Source organism: Haliaeetus albicilla, chromosome 11 (assembly GCF_947461875.1).
Source record: "Haliaeetus albicilla chromosome 11, bHalAlb1.1, whole genome shotgun sequence".
NCBI lineage: Eukaryota > Metazoa > Chordata > Aves > Accipitriformes > Accipitridae > Haliaeetus > Haliaeetus albicilla.
The window spans coordinates 659,108-684,919 of NC_091493.1; the positions used below are offsets into that span (position 1 = coordinate 659,108).

A 25,812-nucleotide genomic window follows, 5' to 3' on the forward strand; every position below is an offset into this window, starting at 1 on the left:
GATTTTGTGATAGAGAGCATTAGAGCACTGCCAGCAGATCACGAAAAGTGCCTCTGAAAGTCTACTGGGAATCCCCCACGGCAGAATGAAAATTGCAGTAGAGCAATTAGGGAAAGGAAGATGTCTTTTATTAAGACACAGGTATTTGTTGTGGTGGAAAACTTGTTTTAAGAATGTAATATAGCTATCAAAGAAGATTTAGAATATGAACAATTTATAGTTCATGAAGTATAAAAATGTGAGTAAAAAGATCTTTCTGAGATTTGGAAGAAAGCAAGCACTACAGCCGAGTCCATTAAATCATAAAACATCAGGCATGGACTTCATTCTTCAGATACTCAGATGTGAGAGATGAACCTAAAGCAAAATTCCAGACTGGAGTCCAACTCCTCTCAAGCTTTACAAATCTGAACCTTCAGATAGAAACCAATGAGTAAGATGTAATGGGATTTGAATTTTCTGGAGGGAGAATCCATTGTGTGAATGGATTTTAATTGTGATGAAAAAAGGCTATTAAATCTCATCAGGGCAGGAAATGAATGTGCTGCCAACTTTACTGAATTGTGAGAGATTCCTTGGCACTGAAAAATAATGGGAAAATGTTAAATCATACTCTACAATTGTTGATGATGATTTAGAAATTATGTTTGATTCAGCCCGTTTCAACAGATAGTTTCCAAACACGTTTGTGTTAGCCTCCATATTACACGCTAAATTACTTGCGTAGGGTTGGTGTTATGCTGAACCTCATCAGCTTATTAAGATGAGGAGCAAGCAAAAATGGGCATTGATCTCACTGTTCATTATTAGGGGCAAGCACTGGATCGTATAACGTTTCTCAACATATTTGGTATGTTTAGACTTGCATATCTTTGTAATCCTTTTGCAATTTACTCAAAATCTGTATTGCTGTCATTCAGAACTCTGTTTATATATGTGTGGTGTAGCATATAATTTACAAGTGAGGTCAGCTGTTATGCACCAGCCACTGAGACCCTTGTTACTGGCGCCGAGAAGCAAAAGGAAGCTAGGAATAGTGCTACCCTCTGTTTATAGACGCAGAAGAGGAGTAAACACAGATGCAATGCTTGTTGACTACTTGCTTATTTGAGCCAGCTCTGCCCTTTTGCAGAAAATAAGAACATGCACTAATTCCTTAAGTCTTTCTTAATAGCTGATGTGCCTTGTCTTATGCTACCAAGATGGTATCTAGGTCTCTTGGCCTTTAGACTACCCACACTGCTATGCATGCTCTTTAACTGTGCGATTCTCACTCAGAATCTGGATGCTCCTTGAGGCCAAACCAAGGTCACATCTTCTCTTCAGGGCTCCCTTAGCAGCTGTTTCTTGAAGCAGTTTTTGCTAGTACCTAAACACTGAGTCTCTCCTTCCCATCCCAGTGTCATGATCAGTCACCCCATCCTGGATGGCATATATGGGTAATATAAACCCAAAGCTAAATTCTACTGATCGAGGCCTGTGGGTTTATGTGGGTTTTGTATTACTCATTCACTGGGATGTTTGCTAATTTGATTAAATTCTAAGCAATCTTAACCATCACAGCCTGCTCAGTCTTTCTGTTTTTTCTTTGTATTGCCTTGACTCCCTGATTATCTTCCTATCATCAAATTTCTTTATGTGAAATACATTGATACTATATCAGTTAGAGCTAGACCTTCCAGTTTGACACCTTATTGATTTTTTTCTTATACTTTGAGTGTTTCTTTCATGCTGGAAGTGTTGTGCCTGCATGCAGGGAAATAAATGGATACTTCACTGGGCAGTATCTGCTGTGAGATTTGTTCACCCTAGCGTTTCTGCTGCAGATGCATGTTGTGCGCTCAGTGGATGGCAGTAAGAGCTGTAGGGTAGCTGGCTGTTATTTGGAAATGTACTCTGTGCATTGCTGTACTGTCAGTTGGAGTGGCTATGGGAGACTGGTGGTAACAGAGGTGGCTTTTCCCTCTGCAGCGCAGTTTTCTGTCATGTCCGAGTTGCACAGACACCAGGCATGTTTTCATACACATTTCCTTTGCAGCAAGGGTGATAAAAACCTGACCAGAAGGCCTAAACTTTGCCTTGTTCCCCATGGTGAGTGTTTTTAGGGGAGACCTCATCAGAGACAACCGTTTCCTATACTCTCCTCTTCCCATACTAGGCAGAGGCAGACGAAGAAGCGGTGGTAGGTGCCAGGCTGCTTTATCCACCCTCTCTCCTAAACAGTACTACACCTATCTGGTGCAGCATGGCGTTGTGAAAGCACATTTTCTGTGTGTGGTGAATGCCTGAAGGTACTCTCTTTGAGCTTTATAAATCTCAGCTGGCATTGTCAGGCAGCCTGTGGTGGCCTGCAGAGGCCACTATGCTTCTGGCCTAGCTCCGAACAGATAGACATGGGAGTACACTGGTCTTCTCTGGTCTTGCTTGAAGATCATATGGGTTTGAGTCAGTGCCCTGTCGAAGGTCAATTTAATTTGCTTTTTGGCGTTCTAGTCCATCATATAAAATAATGACCATGTTGCTGTGTCTCAGCAAAAGTGGTCTTACAGCTTTGTCAAGGTATGTTGCACTTGCTGGTGCAGGAAGATGTGTGTGGACGTACAGGAATGCAGGGATTATTGGGGTAGTGTTGGAGACCTGTGCAGTTTGGTGGGCCCAGAGGTTTTATCCTTACCACCCCTGCATAAACTAATGGCTCTGTGGGTTTTGTCACAGGTGGGACTGCGGGGGGGTGGACGATGATAAGACCAGAGCCTAGGAGCAAAGAGTAAAACTGAATTAAGCTGATATGGTAGGCACACCCAAATTTTGAAAAATTTCAGAAATATTGGTTCAGTCCAATGTAAAGAAATCCCTTTTAATTGAATATACTGCTGAGCTATCTTGCATTTTATTTAGCTTTAAGTGTGAATTTTTGCTGAGAACTCCAAGATTTCTGTGTGGGATCAATTTCCCATGATAAATTGTCTGATTTATATACAATTGTGCTAAATTCTGAGGTTTGCAACCTTCATCAGTGTAGATCTTGGATCTGATGACTTTGCCCTGTTAAGGTGGTATTAGAGACACCTTTCAAAGACGCCCTCAGATCCACCATTGAAGACTTTCTGTTTCTACTGCTTTCCACCTTCTACTGATCAATTCCAACTGATTAAACACATAGGTAACATGCAGTAGCAACAGGCAGTACTTCCATACCCTTGCTTTGCATCCACATGAAAAGCCTGGGGAAAGCTAATGAGCTGCACATTATTCTCTAGCAGCTCTCCACCTGTTTGTATGCCCTCTTTATAGTTCTTTCTACACCAGTGGTCATTAATGGTAGGCAGCTTACAGCAGGAATGAAGTACTCCAGAGTATGCTGAGTGGACAACTAGTGCATTTCCTGTGGGAGATGGGGGGGGGGGTCTTTGACTCGGTGACTTACATTTCCAGAGGCACACACCGATGCTCAGCTCACCAAATCTATTTGAGGCTATCTGAAAGAATTTCTAGCTGCACACTACTGTTTTCTTGTATATGCAATTCCTCACTGAAATTTTATGGCAAGTTTGTGTAATAACTGAAGCACAAGTTGGCCAGTCACCAGTCTGGTGAGCCACTCTGTCAGTCAAGTAGAACTCCAGTAAACTATCAGCTTCTGTTTTGAGTATTCCTATATGAAAACAGATTTTTCTCTCCAATATTCACAGGTTTGACAGAGAGCAAAATATTTCCATTTCCCCCAGCAAACAGCTTGTCCTCATGTAATGACAGTTTTCCATCTGCAAGAACTGCCTTTTTGATACCACAAACCACCTGAGGTGAAAATGTAACTGACTTGCTTTTCTGTAAACCTGCCAAAAGTAAAATTATTCTGCCTGTAGCAAGAAATGTTTTCATGCCAGTGTATTCTCCAACTTTGCTAAAAGTTACATACTTCTGATTTTATCAGAACAGAAGAGTAGCTGTAGTGTATCTCTTGGCAAATCAACCTATTCTATTGTGAATCAAGACAGCAGTTTTATTTGTGAGTTCAAGTTTCATATTCACTGAAGAAAGCTGTGGTGTGTCAAATTATGCCTTGTCAGTACCTAAATTTGAGCTTCTAAATTGCAGGTACGTGACTGAAAAGCAGACCCATTTCTGGAAATAAAGGGAACTGGAAATAAAGGGAACTGCAAAGATGCATATTCAGATCCTTTTGAAGTCAAGGTATTCTTTTTTCAGATTTACAAATATAGATTTAAGTGCCTAACTTTATGCATTCATGTTTGAAAATATTTTGACCTGAAGAGTCATATATTAATTACAGATGTTCCAATTAGAGAGAGAGAGATTTCCAGAAGAGGGAAAGGTGACATGGGAGAAAAAAAACTATAAAATAATTTGTTTCTTAAGAGAAGAAATAAATCTGCATTGTAATGTTTTGGCTGACATCATCTTCTGACAAACTGAGGCCAATATCAAGTATAATTATTTATTTTAAAGTAATACAGTTTCATAAGGTAGTTAAAATTGACTTAAACACAGGGACTTCTTTTTTCCACACACTGTGATTGTCCTTATGTAGGAAGATATTTAATAAAAAACATTACTTGCCCTGACCTTGCCAGCATCGCAAAGGATTTGACAAGTTGTATCATGTTTTTAATCTAGTGCAGCAGAATTCTGAATCCTAAAGAAGTTATCCATTGCGTGTCTGTGCTAACTTTGGATAGCAAGGGGACTTGCAGACTAGAGTACAAGCCACAGAAACCTGCAAGCTCCTTCCTACTATGGGACCTAAGTTGACGGCACTGCTAGAGAGTTTTCCTTCCCAACAACTTGCAGGTTTTGGAATACATTGATGTTAGGCATAGCTTCTTCCTTGGTATGCATCTTACCTATGCAAAAATCCTTCTGCCATGATTTCTTTATGCCAAGCAACCCTAGCCTTTTTCTCCTGCTATCCCATGACAGCATCTCAAGTGTTTCTACTTATGTTATTCCCCAGGAAGGTTACTCCCCCTCAGAAGGCAAAGAGCAGTGGCTTTATCCTTTCTGCTGCTGCAGTCCTGTCTGTGCCCTTCTTAAGCATACTGAATCTGATTGTGTTTATGATGGGGAAGGTGAGAAGCACATTCTTTAGTCCTACCTTTTTGGATAGTCCTCAACCTCCTTCATGATCACAGAGGCGTTGATAGGAGGAATGGACTTGAAAGAATATTTTGCCTAGTTCTTTACTGCTGGAAGGATGGAGATTTCTTTAATGAAGTTTTATGCAGTGTGAAATATAAAGTGAGAAAAAGATGAATACAAGATACCCACGTATTCATCACAGTTGCTTCCTAGGAGAAAAAAAATGTTTGTCCCAGTGAAATCAATATCAATAGGAGTGTCTCTGTTGATTTTTGCAGGTCTGGGAAAAATTTCAGCATGAAATAATAAACCTTGGAAGCCTATTTTGCTAGTTCTATTTGCATTTCATCAAGTAATGGATGCAAGCTACAGCACATTAGAAAAGCCAATCTATATTCTGACCAGCTATGGACTCAGTAATTTGACAGCTCTTTAAGTCAACATAATTATAAAATATTTTTAATCACAACAACATGAAAAATAGTGTGGATTATTACTCCACTAGCAAATTAATGTAAGAATGTACAAAAGTGGCAGACAGTTAAAAAAAATAAATCTCTGCTGGAAGAGACTCTCTTTAACAATATGCAATAAAGCTTAACACTTTGACAGTCTAAAAATTGACAGTTGAATCATCGTAAAATAATACAGTAAGAGCTGTCCAAATATAGTCCATGAACAACTGTTTGATACGAAGAGCCCTAGAAAAAGCATTGCAATAACCCAAGTTATAACAGGCATTCTGAATTTCAAGATAAATCAGTGCAGTAGTGTTTACATGATAAACATGTAGAACAATGTTAAATCATGTCTTGACTTCTATTGAACCAACTAAAATGTTCTCAAAATTAAAATATTTACAAGAGGATATTGTTTCACAAGAAATTAAAGAGACATATTCTACATATTAATGTGTATTATGTACATAAATCATCTTGAATGTATTTTGAGTGCCACATTGGATGTAAGCAAAGAGACATTACATCTTCTGTGTGAAAGAATTATTAGGCTGCAGCTCCAGATTGGGGTTGTGAATTTTTTGATTCTGACAGTAAATCATTTCAATAGAGATGGAATACAAAATGTTTCAAACCAAACCTTTAGGGAAATGTATAGGCACTGTCATCATATATCCTTAAATATTCTAGAAAAAAACCCAAGAAAATTAAAATCTAAAAGGTTCATCATGAAAAGAAGGACAATCTCAATCTAGAATTTCTGCTGGAAATAAAATCGCTAAGGCTACTACCAAATTACAAAGTTTACAAGGTTGCTTCATTGGAACTCTAGGTCTAAATGACAGAATAACAATAATGATGCATTTGCCTTTGAAGTCAGCAATACATAGAAATTAGATTAAATAAATTTAGTCGAGCATCCTTAAAAATTCAGTTGTTTTGACCTAGTATTATACCAAATAAATTGATGCAGTTCATATCTCAGTACACAGCGCTTATATCACTTGTAGCAGCTGCTTCTCTGCTAGCTCAGTTTTGCCTTACAAAGGCTATGTGCGTTCCAGAATCAGTATTCAGAGGAATATCTGTGTAGCTGTCTGTGAGTTGGAGGGGGTGTGTATATGTGTGTATTTTCATAATAGCTGGTGAAGACAACACAATAAGCCTCTTCTGATTAAAATAAAATTTTAGTTTGTAGTAAGGGCAATATCCAAGTAGCACCTGTTTACCATCAATCACAAAGTCTTACTCTGTCAAGATGCAATACTTAGGTAGCAACAGAAATTTAATGCATTTATCACAGATCTATTCCAGTCAATTCTTAATAATAAAAATTCTTCACAAATTGTTATAATATGCAGTTCTAAATACATGTAGCCGATCTATTGAGTGGCTTTCCAGCAATACTTATCCAGTTTTGGAAGTGCCTTATAGAGACATTCTAATTTGTAAAACCCCCTTAAAGTGTCAGCACTGCAGTTGTATAACAGAAGTCCACTTGCTCAGTCTGTTTTCATTTCAGGCAAAATGACAAACTCATCCCTTATCTCCCTCCCTCTGGAAGCAGAAAAAGTATGGTTCAAGTATTCATAAATGCACACCCTGCTGGGGGACAATCCCCGGCCTCTTGGGAGAGCTCTGGACAAAGTTACTGTTTGGAACCATGGATCATGTTCGCAGACTCATGGCATCTTTTGAAACTCTTATGTCCTGTTGCTTTCTCCTTTACCATTCTCTATCCATATACGCTGCTGCAAATCCTTAAATTCTTCAGCAGCAAAATAATGTCTGAAAGCATTTTTGCTTTCTTTTTACTATTCTGCAATTTGCAGGGTAAAGTATCAAGGGTCAGAATCACTCTTCTTTTGTCATTAAGAACTTTCATATTTCAATCCTTTTTTAGCTAAATTCATAGATTAGAAATAATGAGAACTATGTGCTACGACATCTAAATGCAGACTTCACTGCAGGCAGCCTGTGCTCCACTCTCTAGGCTCCACAGATGCAGTGTCAGTTGTATCATGCCTAGCAAAAATCAATTTGATCTTCATAATCTTTTGTTCAGCAGGGGTATCCTGCCACTGTCAGTGACCTAAGAATTGAAGTCTGTTATAGGTATGTAATTTTCTTACAGTCATTTTAAATAAATCAATGCCATATTAGTTCTAGGGGATGAATTTTTTTTGATCATCAGCACATGAGCAATTGTTTCACTCGACCTCACTTTTATGGCATATACCACAAACCTGAAGAAATATTTAGTATTGTCTCTCCAAGATTTTTTCAGTCCAAAAATGGTATTAATTTTTCTGACTTATTCTCCCTCTCTCTCATGCCCCCCCCCCCCCCCCCCCAATGTCTTAGAAGCCTTTTTTTACTATAGCTAAATAAAAAAGAAACTGGAACTGAATGCTTACTCCCAAATTGGGGGGGGGGGGGGGGGGGGCGGGCAAAAAAAACCCTGGAAAATTTCTATTAGAAATACCTTCTTCATGTTTTGCAGATCTCATCCTGCATTATAGTTCTGGCAGTCACAGTTCACACTTTCATTTGCAGCCAAAGGATTTTAGCATTCATGTAAACCATTGTTGTCATTACCAACTGTAGCACTAGAAGGATACATATTCTTGAAAGGATCCTTTCACAGGTAGCTTAGTTTTGTGCTTGTTTTTCCTAGTACCTCAAGACCACGTTTCTTTGATTCAGTTCTTTATTTTCTCAGAACATTTTATTCAAATGTATTTCCAGTATACCCTAGCATAGCAAAGTTTTTAGACTTCTCATTTGTAAAGCTGTCCTGGATCTGTTCTCCTGGGAATCAATTCATTTTTTTCCCCCCTGTAAATAACAGTCACATTAATCTCTGGTGTCTTGGGGATCCATGTTTATTTTTTTTCAACTTTTTCTGAGTGTCCGCATCTTACATTCTATCTCCTCAAAAGCTTGTATTTTCGGGTGACAGATACCCTCTCTGCCAAGACAACCTACCCCATGGTTCTGGTGTCTTGCCATAACTAATCTTCTGGCTGTCTCTGGATCACTTCAGAGGTAATTGCTTTTATCCCTTCTTGCTGCCTTATCTTCTCTCCTCTTTCCCCTTGCCTCCTTGTACCCCATTATAATGAACTTACTCCTCAGTTAATTTCTCCTGCCTTAGCTTGTCTCTTTTTCTATTTTGTCCTTGTGTGCACATGCACATTCTGGCCGGGATTGTGTGCTTTTTCTCAACTCATCCATATTCTGGATTCATCACCCTCAAATACAGAACTTATATAAATTCAGGGCAAATCCAGAGTCAATATGTCTTGCAGTGTAGCCTGAATGATTCACAATTCATGATCTGGTGGAAGAGATTGTGAGAAGAAGAAAGCATGGTGAAGTCAGAGATGAAGCCTGCTGCTTTCACATCATTTTGCTAGCTTGCTGGCTGGGCTCAATGAGGGCAAATGTTTACTGACTTCCACTAGTCAGGACATCATTTAATTTGAACAAAGTCAGGAGAATCTACCTTTCATCCAGAAGAAAAAGTCGTGCTATCTCATTCATGCCATTTCTAGCTGTTCATGCTAGTTCACACTTCTTGTAGTAACTATTGCATTTGGCTAACAGCTTCTAGGCACGACGTGCCGCCTTACTGACCGATAATAAGATGGGGATGGTTGTATTGCTGATCACTGAAGGAAATTATTGCAGTCAAATTAATGGGTTAGAGTTAATGAGTGTATCTATCTGCTTGAAAGAGTGTTGGGTTTTGCTTGCTTATTTGTTTTCTGTGATAGAATTAATGTAGACAAATGTTCATTTTAGCAATATTAATAAGTTCATTATCATATAATCAGTCTAAGAAATGGTGGGTTTAAAAGTTTAATCTTAAAGAGCTGCAAATAGAAGATAATTAGCTATGTAGGGCTACACCAATCACTGCTTAGTGGTAATTGATTGATTGAAGAACTGGTAGGAGTTTTCAGAAGCGGTTTCAAAATGTTTAAGTGGTTATTAGTGTGAAAGCCTATCAGTGGCCTAAAAGGTGTATTAAAGGTTACCAGATGGCTTTTACTGTCTCATTCTCATGTCGATTACAATTGGGGATTTTTTGTAGATAGTAGAGAAATATTTCAGTCTTGCTGTTTTTCTTGTAATTAGCAGATTGGTGTGGGAAGATGTCATTGGGATATAGTGATGTTTCCTGATGTGCAGGAGGTAACGTTTCTGAGTGTAATCAGCAGCTTTTTAAAATGGATTTTGCAGCCATGAGGTGACAAGATATCAAAGTAAAGCATTTCAGTAATTGATTGTAGTTTATGTCATGTAGCTTTCATATATTATAGAAGGAACATCCATTAACTCGATAGTCATTAGAAGGGTTTAAAAGAAAACTCTGTACATATTCAACAAAGTATGTATTCTTTTTACTTAGTATTGAAGGGTAGGTAAAGGTTTTCCTACACGCAAGTAAGTTTAATATCCTAATAAGTAAATTAATTTTATCTTAGTGAGCATACATCTTACAATTTCTGTATTGGACAAACTGCAAATATATAGGGCCATCTTCTCAACTGGTAAAATAAAGTATAATTTGCAGGGAGTTCACATCCATTAGTTAGTATGTCCTAGCTAACTATCTGCCCATTCTCCCAGAAATCTCAATATCCAGATAAAAATAGTTTCACTAATGTCAATTCGCGTACGTAACAGGAGGCTGTCAAAAATGGAGTAAACATCTGCAACATGGCTGCCTAAATCTTTCAGGGCCAGGTTGAAGAATAATAATAGGGAACGTGAGTTCTTAGGGACCCTAAATATGAGGATCTATTTTCATCCTAGTAAAACTGAAGCTCCTGAAGACACAATTGGAGAAACCTAATTATTCATTTAGGATCTAATAAGAGCCTTCAAAGAAGGAATGCCACCAGTGGTGGAGTGGGATATCATAACCATAAGTCTTTAGACATTCTATAAAAAGAGCCAAACTCTCTCTTATTTGTGAGGCTCACTTTGATCTGTAGGCAGATGCTCAACCCTTGTTATAGCAGTGTATCTATCACTAAGACATCTCCCAAATGGTTTCCATTGTATTCATAGGCAAATTAATTTATCCAATATCCAAAACTGAATTGGAAATATAGAGCATACTGGAGAGCTCAGTTTTTGCTAAAAAAAAATAAAAAGAAAAGCTGAAAAAAGGAAGAAAAGGATGAGGGAAGACATACCCATGCCATCATTTCAGAACTTCTCATCCCACACGCACAAACTGGAAGATGTCTGGAGGATTCAAAAACATACGGTGAGGCTGCTGAGAAGGACAAAGAAGATGCTTTATGACTCTCCTACTACAAGAAACTGAACAAGAGGTGAATGAATAAAAGCCCCAAGACAGAAAACTGTACTACTAACAAGAAAACCAGAACCGCAGCTGTCTCAGGCAAGAGAAAAATGAGGTGTAAGGAGCAGTGCTGATGGTACTGTGAGCCGGAGGTGTTCCCAGTCCAAAAACTAATGAGAACCAGAGAATGTGGTCTTGAAGTAGAGCCAACGCACTGTACCAAAGGGATTCAGTGGAAACAGAAGTAGCAGCTGTCATCAGGCAGCAAGGAGAGCTTCATTTGTAATGAAGCTAATGAAAAGTTCAGGGAACATGTTAATTTGACTTAAAAACTTTAAAAATGCTGAATGAATCAGAACAGACCCTGTAGTTCTAAGGGATACTAAGGTATATTATGGGGACAGGAGTCTAGAATTGTGGGCAGAGACAGCTTGCATGGAGTTTAGGCTTAAACTTACTGTGAGTGAAGCATCCATGTGTAGCAGGGTGGCCCTTTGAGGGCCGGTCTGTTCCCACTGCATGTGCTGACTGCTGGATTGAAGACAAAGAAGCTATCTAGGTGCTAGAGAATCTCATCTAGGCTGCCTTTTCCATGAAAGATTCAACCAGATGGTCTTTCTAGGTCCCTTCCAACCTGAGCTGTGTAACTGAGGTCCATGTAGGTGGGAAGAGGACAGAGGTGGGATATTCTCTGAGAACAGGCAGTGTGCTGCAGTAAGAGCTGCCTGCAAATGGGAGAGCCTACCAGAGGAGCCAGACCCAAGGGATCATGTTGACAAGAATTTGGGACTCAGCACTGTGGTAGCAAGAGGGGATACTGCTGAGAGGCCTTGCCGGCAGAGAAATATGGGAAGCTTTAGGAGAGTGGCCAGACAAGAAGCAGTAGAGGACTAAGAAAAAATGACCTCATGAACCACAGACAGAATCAGAATCCATAGGCGTGACTATAGACTCTCATTCCCTTACTAGCTCCCAAGAAGGATGTCCTAAGAAAAAGAGTGGTTGGTGCTACCCTGAGAGGGGAGATGCTGCTAAAAAGCCATTTCCTGAGCTGGGTTCAATAACCAAATTAGCAGGTGGGACCTAGAAGGCAGCAGTCAACTGTTGCTTACATATGCCAGTAAGCATATTCATTTCCATAAGAACCAAAGGGATTTTTTTCCCTTCATTTAACACCTATATACCTGTAATGGACCCGTTTTTTTAGGGTAGGTAATGAGCCCCCAAAACAAGCTGTTTGAGCCATGCTTGTATCAGTTTAGAAGCAAAGGAATTGAGGTTCTTTGTGTGTCCTACATCTTACAAGAATTTCTTCTGAATTTTCGCAGTTCACAAAAACAATCAAGCTTTTTGGCATTTTAACATGCATCCGTGTACGTGCCCTGCAAAGCAATTGAGGAAATAGAGGAAATAGCTGTGTTGCAATTCACACTGGGTCTTCAGTGTGCTTTCACCCTACTCTTACCCCAGGACTCAAAGGGACCACAGGAGTATTCAGAATGTGGTCTCTGATACTATGAGATCATTTACATTTTCTTTGTTACTTTAAGTGAAAATGTTTTTCTGTAATGGTAGGAGTGATACATCTATGACCATAACAGTTCACGTTTCATGGTGAACATGGGGGTGACGACAAGTTCTACTAAATACAGATTTCCTCTAAAAAGGTTCAGCCTTGACTCTTGTCTGTTAAAAGAGAAAAAAGCATGTTACAAGAACAGATGGTGTAGCTTTTTTTTTTTCTTTCTTGTTGCTTGAGTGGAAGGTTCAGAAACTATTTCTTTTTTGAAGAACTGTACTTTTTGGTGGGAGTGATAGGTAAGTTTGTGCTCTGTGCTTGGTTTTTAATATATGATATATGACATGGTAGTGGGAAAAAAAATAGAACTATTGGGTAAATATCAAGTCCTTTGGGAGTCTGTCTTTTTATCTCATCTTTTTATTCTTTTTCTACAAAAATAATACGAAGCAACTGTTTATGATTGTTTTGCTGAATATTTAACTGTTTCTCTCAAGTATACTTAGTATGATTTAATATGAATGTCAGCATCCTGGCCTGTTTTTAGTATAGGTTGAATTATTGCTTGCTACTTATGTTTTCTGGGAGGTATGATGTCAATTATGGATGAATTCAATAATAGGTGCTGTTTGTAGGAATTGCAAGAATCTACATGAAGTAGAAAAAAATCACTATTATCAGGAGAAATAGCAGTGTCTGCTAACGTAAAAGAAATTGTGCTTTTAAGAAATAAATATGAAACACCTTTAAATGAATCTCTGTGTGAAACACTGGGTGTATGCTTCCCTGCAGGAGTCAACTTCAGAGAAAGAGAAGGGGTAATGGGATCCCTGTTGGGCTGAAGTATGCAGTGAGCACAGGTACATTCCTGAATTAGCAGATCTGTATGAATATTTGAATACTGCCACTGAGTTGCAGGGCTGACATCCAGAGAGAACTTGACAGGCTTGAGAGATGGGAACCTCATGAAGTTCAACAAGGCCAAGTGCAAGGTCCTGCACATGGGTCGGTGCAATCCTAAGCACAAATAGAGGCTGGGTGATGAGTGGACTGAGAGCAGCCCTGAGGAGAAGGACTTTGGGGTATTAGTGGATGAAAAACTGAATGTGAGCCAGCAATATGCGCTATAGACAGAAGTGTGGCTAGCAGGTCGAGGGAGGCGATTTCCCCCCTCTAGTCCGCTCTTGTGAGACCCCACCTGGAGTACTGTGTTCAGCTCTGGAGCCCTTAACATAAGAAAGACATGGACCTGTTGGAGCAAGTCCAGAGGAGGGCCACAAAGATGATCAGAGGGCTGGAGCACCTCTCCTATGAAGAACGGCTGAGAGAGTTGGGGTTGTTCAGCCTGGAGAAGAGGAGGCTCCGGGGAGACCTTAGAGCGACTTTCCAGTACCTAAAGGGGACCTACAGGACAGCCGGAGAGCGACGTTTTACAAGGGCATGTAGTGATAGGACAAGGGGTAATGGCTTTACGCTGCAAGAGGGTAGATTTAGGTTAGATGTAAGGCAGAAGCTCTGCACTGTGATGGTGGTGAGGCACTGGAACAGGTTGCCCAGAGAGACTGTGGATGCCCCATCCTTGCTGGCAGTGTTCAAGGCCAGGTTGGATGGGGCTTTGAGCAACCTGGTCTAGTGGAAGGTGCCCCTGCCCACAGCAGGGGGTTGGAACTAGGTGATCTTTAAGGTCCCTTCCAGCCCAAAGCATTCTATGATTCTAGGATTAAGCTATGTTCCTGTGCTATCCTGTGCTATTTAACCTGCTTACTGATTAGACTCAGCATACAGTTTGAATTGCAGTGTGCTCCAGTTTAGGAATGTTTTTTATGCATGTTTAAATCAGTCCTTGTTTAGGAGATTTAAATCCCATTCGTTTCAGTGAGAATAAAATGCATGTTTTAGTATTCTTAAAGCCTACAGTTGTAATTATTGGAAATGGTTATTAAAGGAGGTTGCATTCCTTATGTTAACATTATCTTGTGATAAAATATAATTATAGTCAAGAATTATTAGGAGAAATTATTACACTTTGGTACTACAAGTGAAAGACGTGGTAATGAGGAAGTGTGTTAGCTGAAATTACAAGAGAAAAACGGTAAGTGAAAACAGCAAAGTATTTTCATTTTTAAATAGAATTATTCATAACAGGCTGTGTTTCTCTTATACTTGTTAACTACCTGCTTGGAGGGAGGATATATTTTTTTTTTAAACGGTTTTACAGAGGCAGGTGAAGCAACTAATTTTTTCTTCCAAGATTAGCTAGATAGTGTTTTAAGTACAAAAACATGATTTCTATCTCAGCTTTCAAATTTTTCTGTTGAAATGAAACTGCTTCAGAATAAGGTATTATTCTAAGCTAGAGAAGCAAAAGTTGTTTTTTTAAATTAGTATTAATAACATACAAAAATATGAGTAAAATGAAAGAGATAATACGTGATAATTTGTAAAATGCAGTCTGTAGTAGTTTGGTTTTCTGGAAAAGCATTTGCATGTAAGAAGTTATCCATGGGAGAGGGGCAGGAGGACTGTTGTGCTATTTCCATCATTAATGGAGCAACAAGGTGCATTTAAACACACAAAGAATGCTATTATTTCTCATGTCTAGATATTAAATCAAATTGAAAATATGTATATTTAAAAAAATGCATGCACTGGAAAAATTTTCTCCCATACACATGCATCCAGTTTTAGGTTCTACCTCTTTCTTTATTGCTTTTAGTGAGTGCTATTTCATGAAGGAAGTTCCAGGCGCATTATAATTTAGTTACAAATTTTTGTTTTGATTTCATGGCTCAAATGTTTCCATACATAGTATGATAGAAAAGCTTTGTTCTTCTACCCTAACTGCATGTATTCCAAAACAGCAAAGCGGTCCTCAGAATGGATGGTGTTACATTGCTATTTCAGTGGAAGAGGTACCTTATTGCAAAGTGGATGTAATGTGGTATTTTTTGCTGAGGTTTCAGTTAAGTGGTAAATATGGGATGTTTCATTCTATTCTTAATTATACGGATTTAACCCTGGTGTGTGAATATCATGTACACGCATGCAATACAGGTCCTGAATAGAAGTAGTGCTTTATTTTTTTCCAACAGTCTTCCGCTTTATATGCTAATGGACTATTTAAATTATGTCCCATAACTATACATACAAAAGAGAGAAAACTGTCTTTGTATTTTTAATGGCATTTTAGACAAGGAAGGAAAAAAACCAGTAGGAATATTTTTCATGGTCCATCCATCTTTTGTGTACATCCTGGTATACGTGAGAAGTGGCACTGTATTTGAGAAAAAAAAAATCCTTTCGCCCATGACTTCCCATGCGGCAATGTTTCATGGAGTGTAGTGAACTAAAACTAGTGTTTCATGGAAATCTGTGTGCATGTTTGATTCAGCTCCCTCTCTATTTACATATTATGGTGAAGTTTCATCCCATTTTCCCCAGTTAAAGCACAATTCTGAGTCAAAGCTTTTCTGCTATAAAGAAGGTAAACAAGTCTATTATAGACTGAAAATTTCAAAAAGGAAAAAAAAATTGTTAATTAACATTTTTTGGACACTTGACCAGTTGTCTTGAAATTTTACAGGAAATTTGTCCTTATTCTTCAAAGAGAAGTTAGGGCTTTACAAATACAAAACCAGTCTAAAGGTAATGCAGGGAGAAAAATTGGAAATTAAAACATCAGATGCATTTAGCAATCTCTCCAGAAGAAGTCCATTCTCTGATTAAATTCTGAGCAAAGCTTTGTGTGTTCAACATGCTTTTAGGCCAGATTTATGATACAATGAGAAAAGGACCTTCTTAAGAGCCAAACCTAAGATAGTTTTGTTAGCTGTATTTTAATTAGTATTTCTTTCTTGAAAGGTCTAAGTTATTGCTAAGTGCTTAAATATACTTAAGCCACTCTATATCTGTAAAACAGGGACTGAAGAGAAAAACTAGGAACCTTTAATGGTCTTTAAAACATTATCTAAATTGCCAAGCTCTTAACTGACTGTGAAATATCTTTAAGATGCTTGAAGTCTGATGCTGACATTTTAATAACAAAAGTGAGTGGCAATAACTATTTCAAGAGAGCTCTGGAGCACTGAGCAGTCACTTTGCTGGTGTATAGGGTTGACTAACCTGCAGCAAAGCTAGGAAGTTCTTATTTTCTCTTGATTGCTCAGTATTTACAACCTGGGTTTGGTTTTCCCAGTGATCTTTAATGGTTGATCAAAGGACAAGAAATGTGGATCATGATATTAAACTGGCTACATCTGAATGAAGTCTTTTTTCATGAATGCTATATAAAATCCTGTTCCGTGGTAGCTCCTCAATCCCATTTACTTCATTGAAGTGAATGGTGGATATTGCAACATCGGCAGTTTTTGAACATGAGTGACAGCATTATCAAAAAAAACCTAACAAGACTTAAGGTTACAAGGGTTTTTTCCATTTGATTTGTGAAAGGAAAGATTAATAGATTACGTTCCTCTTTTTTTTTTTTTTTAACATCCATACCACTGAATTGTGGTTTTACTTTTGCTTAGTTTTTGTTGTATATGCACTACAGTTAAATTCTTATATTTCTAGCTGTGAGAAGAAAAAACAAAACAGGCTTTCTAATGGTATTTTCTTTCCACTTGTTCCGTAAAAAAATTATTTTTGCATGTATAGATCTTTGGTATTTCTACGCCGCTGTACTTGTCAATAAGTTATGATCACCAAAAGAATATTTCCATTGCTAATAAGATGAGAAATACCTTTGCTGTCAGATATAAATTATTCATTGCTTTTCATATCATCTGCTCTTAAGCATAGAAACTTGTGTCTTTTTAATTCTTGTAATAGCTAACAAAACTCCCTATATGTGAATTCTTTTTCTTTGAAATGTTTTCATCCACCGATTGATTTTTTGGTTTTTGGGGGGTTTTGAACTCTAGTTATTTTTGTGTTTGGGGTGTTGTTGGGTTTTGGGAGGGTTTATGTGGGTGGGATTTTTTTTTTTTGCTTGGTTTGTGGGTTTTTTTGTGTTGGTTTTTGTTTTTTGTTTTTTTTTTTAAGCACCTGAACTCAGTATATGGTATTATATGTGATACTCCATTGCATCTGATTTGGTACAATATGCGTAGTAAAGAGTACCTTTCCACTATATGCTTCTGCTGCCTAATGTAACAAGGCCCTGAGACGTTCAGAGCTCACAGACATGATGGCAATAAAGCATAATAATATTAATAATAACTTAGAAAAGTGACAGTGGATCGAATATAGAATTGACATAAAATCACTAGTCTTAAATAACAATGCCTATTGCTCTAAAATACTACTCAAAGCTTTTATAAACACCCATTTACTGCATTTACTAAGTACATAAGAATAGAAACCTACTGAAATCCAGTGATGGGAGTTGACAAAGGCAAATGGCAAAGGTTAGGTTGCACCAGCCCTGTTAGTGAAATTATAGAGCTTCTGCAGATGGGAATAAGCGTGTAATGTAACATAGTATTAAAAAAGTCACAAAGATAGGGGATCTATTTGCAGCATCAAATGTTTGCCACACTTCTTTGTCATATTTTTTTTTTACTACTCTCCTCCTTCCTGATAATATACCTTTCCCTTTTTTCTCCTTTTTCACAGGGCGGATTTTCAGCATTTTCTTGATGATGTACTTTCTGATTTTCTTAGTGGGAACTTCCACATTCTTTGAAATTTTTCTCAGACTCGCAAGACTTGAGTTGTATTTAGTTCTATTTTCTTTCCTTTGTGTTTCAAATACTTCTGTATGCTGTAAAGTACCTGTCTGTCGGTTTCTCAGTAGTCTCTGGTTTATGGTCATCAGATAATTAATGACTGTTTTGGCAGACCATTGGGATATTGTGGTTCTTCAAGCATAGACACCACCTATTTTCCAAATTAATGGCCACCTATGTAGGTGCAACTCTTGGACAAGTATTTATTGGAATGGTTTAGATATAGACTTTAATTTCTAAAAAAAAAAAAAAAACCCCAACCAAACAAAAAAGCTATTGACCGCACAGACAAGGAGTAATCTTAAAAATCTTACTGGTTTTGATAAACTAGTATCTTCTGAGGTCTTAATTCAAAGTCTTTATTTTTGGTGATGCTAAAACCAAAACGGAACAGTGACTTAGTGGCTTGATCTGAATTTCTTAGAATAGAGCATAAATATATTGTATAGCATTCTCTTGTAAATCAGAGTAGAACAAATCTTTTGTGGATTATAACCTAATTCCAAGACTTTATTCCTATAACATGACTAGTAGGCTGAATTATGTTTCCTTGCTTATGTTGAAGCTTATGATTTATTTCAGTTTCAACTTTGTGGAATAATAGAATTTCTCACTGGTGCTGCTTGTCTATAAATCTTTACAACCCAGAAGTTAGTGTTGGTATTCATTCATATTCGTTTTTGCAAACAACAGGATGGTATCAGACAGCATGTGCTAAACTAGTACAGAGGAGGGGATTAAGTGATTACTTGGCTTTGGAAAATTGGACATATATGGTTTAAAGGATCACTAGTATTTAGAGGAATGTGTTTTGACTGCAGAATACTTTGCTTCCAACTCTTCTGGCTGAGCATCCTGTAAAATTCAGTTACAGGGGCAATAAAGTGTATTGCAATAAAAACACTTCATACTTTCCCCTTTATGTACAGTAGACATGGATCACATTGACTGGACAATTGATTGCAGTGAATAAAACCTGATCTGTAAAGCCCAGGCAAATCAGAATAGTTATTCATGCTGTCTAGCAGTTCCAAACTTGATTTCAGTAATACTACTATATGCAGCTGCTAATTAATATTCTGAGAATCAAAAGAGATAAGCTTGTAGCATGAAGACACTGCAGAGAGTCCTTTAAATCAGTTTATTAGAACCTTCACAGAAATAAATGTAAAACATTTTGTTGTGAAATATAGCTAAAACAATATCCTATTGAAGTAAACATGGGTCAAATTAACCTTCTGTTGCAGCCGTTTGATCACTGATATTGGAACTGATAGCCATAAAAAGGGGTCTTGGAACACACAGGGCTTTCCTGACTTGCACATTTTTTTCTCTTTCCTCCCAGTTACTTTTCTCTGCTTTGTACGCTGCTTCTGTCAAGTGTCTCCATTTGTGGGACTTCTTAAATGACTGTTGCAGCTATGCCTGTACTGGCTAGATCTTGCCAAAATACTTTTTGCAAGTGAATCTCCAAAGGTAGTCCTTTTCCCTGTAAGTCAATTGTTTGTAAACAGATTCTGAATGCTACAAAGTATCAGCTATTAACAAGTATTTGCCAGATAGTTTGCACAACCAAAACTGAGATTGCAGTACACTGTAGAACATGCATGGTATGCCTTGTTTGTGAGAAGTCATTTAAAGTCATGTAGGATGTTGAAAATGCTTTGCTACAACTTGCCCAATTTTTCTATGATACAAACAGAAACTCTTTTCTGCAATTATTCATAACTGATTAGTAAAACTGGCAAACATGGCTGAACGAAACACTTACTGAGTGTTTGCTTAGTACGTTACACACAAATAATGAAAACTAGTGATATTTAGACTGCAAATCAAATACTCAAAAGATAGAAACTTCCATAATTATGATAACAATTTACCTCCTTTTCCATTTGCAGTCTGATACTATGCTCAACCTCATAACCATACATTATTTTTGCACAAGGCATGTGCTTCGCTCATTGCTCAGGAGATCAGTGCTGTTAGCCATGTTTTATGACGGAACGTATTGCAGAGATTTAATGATATGTAATCCCCGATGAGTGCATGATCTTACATTGACTATGCTATTATAATATATAAAAGATATAGATTTTAAAGGCAGCCTTAGTCTTAACAGTTCCTACTGGTTTAGAGTTTTATGTTGTAAGTTTAATAACTTTTTTAATGTTTGAAGGGTTTCTTATAACTTTTTCAAGAACAAACTGAAAAAATAACACCACATGAGAGTCAGACTTTCAGACCCTCATGGTCCCAGGACTGCACACAGGGAAAACTTTTGACTCTCCCTCACAGGCCTGTGCTATCTGCATTGCTGAGATGTTGCTGCTGGGGATTACTCTGTACCTGCAGCAATTCCAGGAGGACTGAGGACATTTTACTCTTAGGTTTCATAGAAAATTGCTGGCACAGAGGGTGGAAGTTGGGTTAAATTACAAGCTGCGAAGGGAGTTTGTACGATGAATAGACAATGCTCTGCCTGTGTCCTTCAAGCTTTAGATTCCTTCTGCACCATCTTTCCATCCTGCCTCGCAATGAATCCTTTTTGACAGACTCCTCATGCTAGTCCCTTTTTCCTCATGAAGACTGTGCAAGCCAGCCCCACTATGGATTTTTAATGACACTTCTACTCTTCCTGCCTTTTAAACTGTAGCCTTCAGATAGTCTTCTGAGCTTTTTGTCCAGTCTGTGTATTTACTCTTGTTCTGTCCTAACAGAGATATGTTGACACTGTCCTATTCAAGGAGATGGAAAAAAGATGGATGTGACAGAAAGGACAAGCTTCTTTCAAGTCTTTGTTCAACAAGGTAAGAATAAGAAGACATTTCATATAAAGTCAGCATTTTTTTAATCTTTGGGATGTGGGGGTGGAGGCAACCATTATTTTCCTCAGTGATGTTATAAATGCCTGAGTAATTTTGCCTGAGTTTTTAAAAAGTCAGTCTAGGACAGATTTATGACTTAGGAAGGCTTTATGCAAAATCCTTATATTTTTGAGAAATGTTGAATAGTTATAAATGGACTCTAAATAATATGAAAGTTGAAGAACTTTAGCATTAGAGGATGCTGTTACCTGCTGTTACTTACAATGCTTTTTTGTAAGAGCTGGAATTCAGTTTGATGGAATACTGTTATCTGCATATTTGTCACCTTTTATAATATATGTGATTTAATGTGTTTTGTTATGCTAAAATTGACACTAATTATACAATAGCATTAATGTAAAACTTGTTTCTGTGATGTTATGGAATTTCTTGCGATGTGCCGTTCTGTCGATAGCCCCTGCCCAGATTCAATGTACTACACTACTGCAGTCCTCAGGTAAATCTTCATTTCCAGTGTGTGACACAGTCATGTTCTGTTACATGCTGGGAGGTATAGATGATGTATCAAGGCACATGATGGGAAAGAGCCGCAGCACTATGCCAAAGCTGGGACACATGCTGCCATGCACAGTCTGTTAGGAAGCAAACTCGCTAGTGGTGACGCATTATCCTGGCTCCCATCTGGCCACATCCGGATGAAGCTAGTTTGTCAATCACTGTGGTTATGTCATGAATCCAGGTTAAAAATCAGATGATCTGTAGTTAATAACAAAAGAAGTCTTCCTAGCAAAAAAAACCCTAAGCTATGAGTGTTTACAGACAATGAAGCTTTATAGGTATATTATAATTACTAGTATTTCATTTACTTGAAGGGACATCATCACATTATAGCAGTTGTTCTGAAAGAATGTCTTACAAGCTTCTTTAGATACACTTTCAGTTCTTACATACAGTGTTTAATTTACTAATAACATTTTTTGCTTTAGTCTAATGATATTTTACTTAAATATATGTATCCTTATACAGGGCAAAAAGGTATTTTTTTCCTCAATGCTTAGGATTTTCAAATCTGAAGCTGTACATTATCACATTAAAATCTGCAATGTTTAAAAAAAATAAAATGTTTAGCATTGACAATTACAGGACAAAAAGTCATGACAAAGAGAGAAATTCACCAGAGAAGGTCTGCGATAAATAACCTGTGACATAATTTCATGTAACTTAATCTATTTTCTTTGTCCATGATTAACTAGATAAGACGTAATGGGCTTGAATTTCAGAAAAAAAAAATAAATTTATTTCTTAGAAACTGTTTGTAGCAGAAAGCATGAAAATGGGTTGCCTGAGAAAGCTGTAAAATCTTTAGTATCGGAGATACTTAAGAACACATTAGACACAGATGTGTCAGAATGACTTAAATAAATTTAGGCAGCTGGCAAGGGAATAGAATAAATAACTCCTGGGGTTTTGTGACTGGAAACTATGAAGGCACTGAAGAAGTAAAATGAAATTATAGGTAATATTTTTAGTTTCACATACAGAAATACAGTCAAAGATTTACACAACAGGTGATGGGGAATTTCTGTGCAGTTCCAAGGAGATTTTTACTGAGCTGATTCCTCAATAATACCACAAGTTTACAGATGAATTTGGGGGGGCTCAGTGATGAACAAAAATTGAGATAAATGGGAAAAATGTTAATGAAATGTAGGCTTTTTCTTTTCAAAATCAAAATCCACTTTTTACTCACTTAACTCTGCTAAACTCCATTGAAAATCTCTGTTTCATAACTGGCTTATGTAACCTGTCTGACTACAGGGAAAGAAAAAATAATATTGAAGAAAAGGTTTTCTTTTCTAGTGTTCTCCACTTTAAAGTGTAATTAATTGCTTAAGAAGGAGTTAGGGTGACTGGTGGACTTCCACTCTGGTTAGATACCATCTTTGTGGTACCTATAAGCATCTATCATCTCCTGAAATCACAGTTCTTGACTGCAGAAGTTTGAAAACTGGGGAAACATAGAGATGAGCTGAGAATGATTAAAGACATAACTTCTTACAATTGAGGATTGCAAAAGTGCCTTAAGGGATATAGGCATCCATTTCCTGTTCAGATACTGTGGATGGATCTGAGTGCCTAACATTTTTTGGCAGATACACCCCAGAGTTTTAGGAGTGCCCGGTGGTGGAGTGGAAAAGGAACATGTCCTATTCTCACACAGTTGGTGTAAGTTTAAATATTCCAAAAGCAATTTAAACTGTAATTTTCTCTGCTGGATAGGGTCACAGTGCAGTTCAGATTCACAGGCTGCCCTCAGTCAAACCTTCTCACCACCTTCTCTCTGACAGTGGTTCATAATGCCTTAAAACAAAAAGCTCCATCCCAACAGCTCTGAGAGATTTAAGTTTATCAAAAGTACATGTTCCTAACTCTATATCAGAATACATTTTTCCCTTAGGGACAAAAATGAAAAGGCTGTGGAATAAATGTGAATGTGACTTATTAGCGTCATGATAGCAATCCATTTTCTTACCTTACAGTCTCCCTAAGAACTGTTTGTGGTTTTGTCCCCAAAATGTGTGCTTTAAATAACTCTAAGAATGTTATTTCAGTTCTAAGACAAAGCGCTGCTGGTGTCGACCTAAGAAAAGTAGAATGTCTAATGCATATTATTTGAAATAGAAATATTACCATTTATCGATGTTCAAGCCTCAGACCAATTAATATGGGGTTTCTGGTACGGGTTTCTTGAAAACAAGCTGCTACCAACTGGAAATGAGCTGGTAGTTAATTTTTCCTCTCTTAGAACTGGAACATTTTCCATAGCAAGTAATGTGGTAAAGAAACTACTATATAACTGAAATACATGGTGTTTGGAGACCGCTAATTACATTTCCACTGGCTGCAGCAACCTCAGGGGTTGCTATTTTGATGTTCTGCTGAGATTATCATCAGCATTTCAGCTCTTTGAAGATAAATCATTGGACAATACAGCCACATCACAGCTTTTTATTCTTAAGCTTGGCAAAGGCCTTTATGACATTAGTGAAAGTGGTGTTCATGAAAATGTTTGTCAGGACCATTATGCTCATGAGAACTTCAGGGACCTTCTTTACCTGGAAAGGAACTTTCCTTTCCTGCTCTCTACCTCCCTTTTGCATAATGTCCCTGAAGGACACCTGGAGGCAATGTCACCTACTTTAGAGCATGGTTCTGTGGCAGTTTTTGCCTGTAGGTTCATGTTAACTTTAAGACATCATTTTCTCTGTGCATTTGGCAGTATTTGTGTCTATTGCAAAGGCAGCAGTAATGATGTGACTATCAAGCAAGGCTAAATGAGCCTGCAGTATGCAGTGGCTTTCATTACTTGATCATGTAGCTGGGGGTCAGAATTCAGATGCGGAACATTTTAATGGAAAGAAACGGGGTCTATCCAGAGGACTGTTTTTTCCACCACCTGTGTTTTTATTACAGATGAATGAAAGGCAGTTTTTACTTCAATACAAATTAAATTAGTTGTTATCATATTGATTTCAACTGGGCTAGTAGCAACAAGCAATTATAATAAGTGGGAATTTAAAAGGTGTACTACTGGCCAGTTTAATTCACAAATCGCCTGGTTAAGAATTTTATACACAGGAGAAGCTCCTGTTAGGCATCAGAGGTAACAGTTCCTGAGCACCAGCACTTCAGCCTGCAGCCAGAAGTGATGAAGCTTGGCAAACATATTCGTATCCTGAATTTTGGAGAAATGACAAATCTAAATGGAGATGTTTTGGGTAGGAGGTCTGTTACATGGCACATCAATGCGATGTCTACAGATATTTTAAAAATATCCGCTTTAAGCTGACAGGAGAAATTACAGAAAGTGATGTGAGGAGGCACAAGTAGTAGTAATGGGAAGGAGTTAATTGAAATATAGTAGACTCTTGAGCGGGGACAGTTACCTGCAATGGGACAGGGTCACAGCAATAGGTTTTTGAGCCTGGTGGTTAGCACACTTACTTCATGGTCATAGTGAACACTTAAATTTCTTTAAGCAAAGTCCAAAGCAGAAAAGAAAAAAACATGGGATAAAGGTTCCTATAGAGTTCATGCCAGAACTTTTATGCATCCCATCTTCTCCCTGTATTCCAGAGCCCTGTCAGCTCACTGTTTCTTGCAAGACCTGCATCTTGCACCCTCTACTGCTAGCTTACCCAACTGTTCAATCAAGTGGGTATTTCTGCTGTCAGTTAGCCTGGATAAAACAGAAAGAGTTGGTTGCAAAAATATTAATGAGGTATGGTTTCTGGCTGCAAAGGAAAAGGTGTGAACTGCCAGCTTGGTGGCCAGGTAGGCACCAAGCAGAGTTAGTTTGTATGCATTTTCAAAAAAGAAACATTTAGTATTTTAAAAAAAGGAAAATACTGGAAAAGGGGGAGGAAAAAGTTCTACAATAGCATCTCAACAGATGTAAATATGTATAGTTTTGTTAAAGTTAAAAGACATGTTAGTTTGTTTCAGCTAAGGATCTAACCCTGTCTCTGGAGCTGTTTCCTGATATTGGTGTCCATTTCATTTCAAGGGTGTAAAAATCTGGTTTAGATCTCTAGGAGAGATTCAGAACTATAAAGCAGTAGTAAGGGATGAGTAAGAAATTACTAGTAAGATAAACCATGGATAAAAAAAGGGTTTTCTAAACTATATTTGTGCAAGTTACACTTGTGTAAATGCTTCAGTATTTTGCAGATTCTGGGTCTGCCTCCTCACTTCATTAATGAAGATAACAGCATACAAACACTGCAGCCAGAACTAGGCTAAAAAGCCTGCCTTTCTCATTTCTGTTCTCTGTGCTGGGGTGATGTTCCTGGGGCTG

The 25,812-nt window shown here is 37.9% G+C and overlaps 1 long non-coding RNA gene across 1 annotated transcript in view; it reads left to right on the plus strand.

Moving 5' to 3' along the window:
* LOC138687932 (uncharacterized) overlaps positions 1-25,812 on the plus strand; it is a 161,166-nt gene that overhangs the window by 51,025 nt on the left and 84,329 nt on the right. Inside the window, exon 3 of the long non-coding RNA XR_011326982.1 lies at positions 20,847-20,936. This is a non-coding gene — a long non-coding RNA (uncharacterized lncRNA). The remainder of the gene's footprint in view (positions 1-20,846; positions 20,937-25,812) is intronic.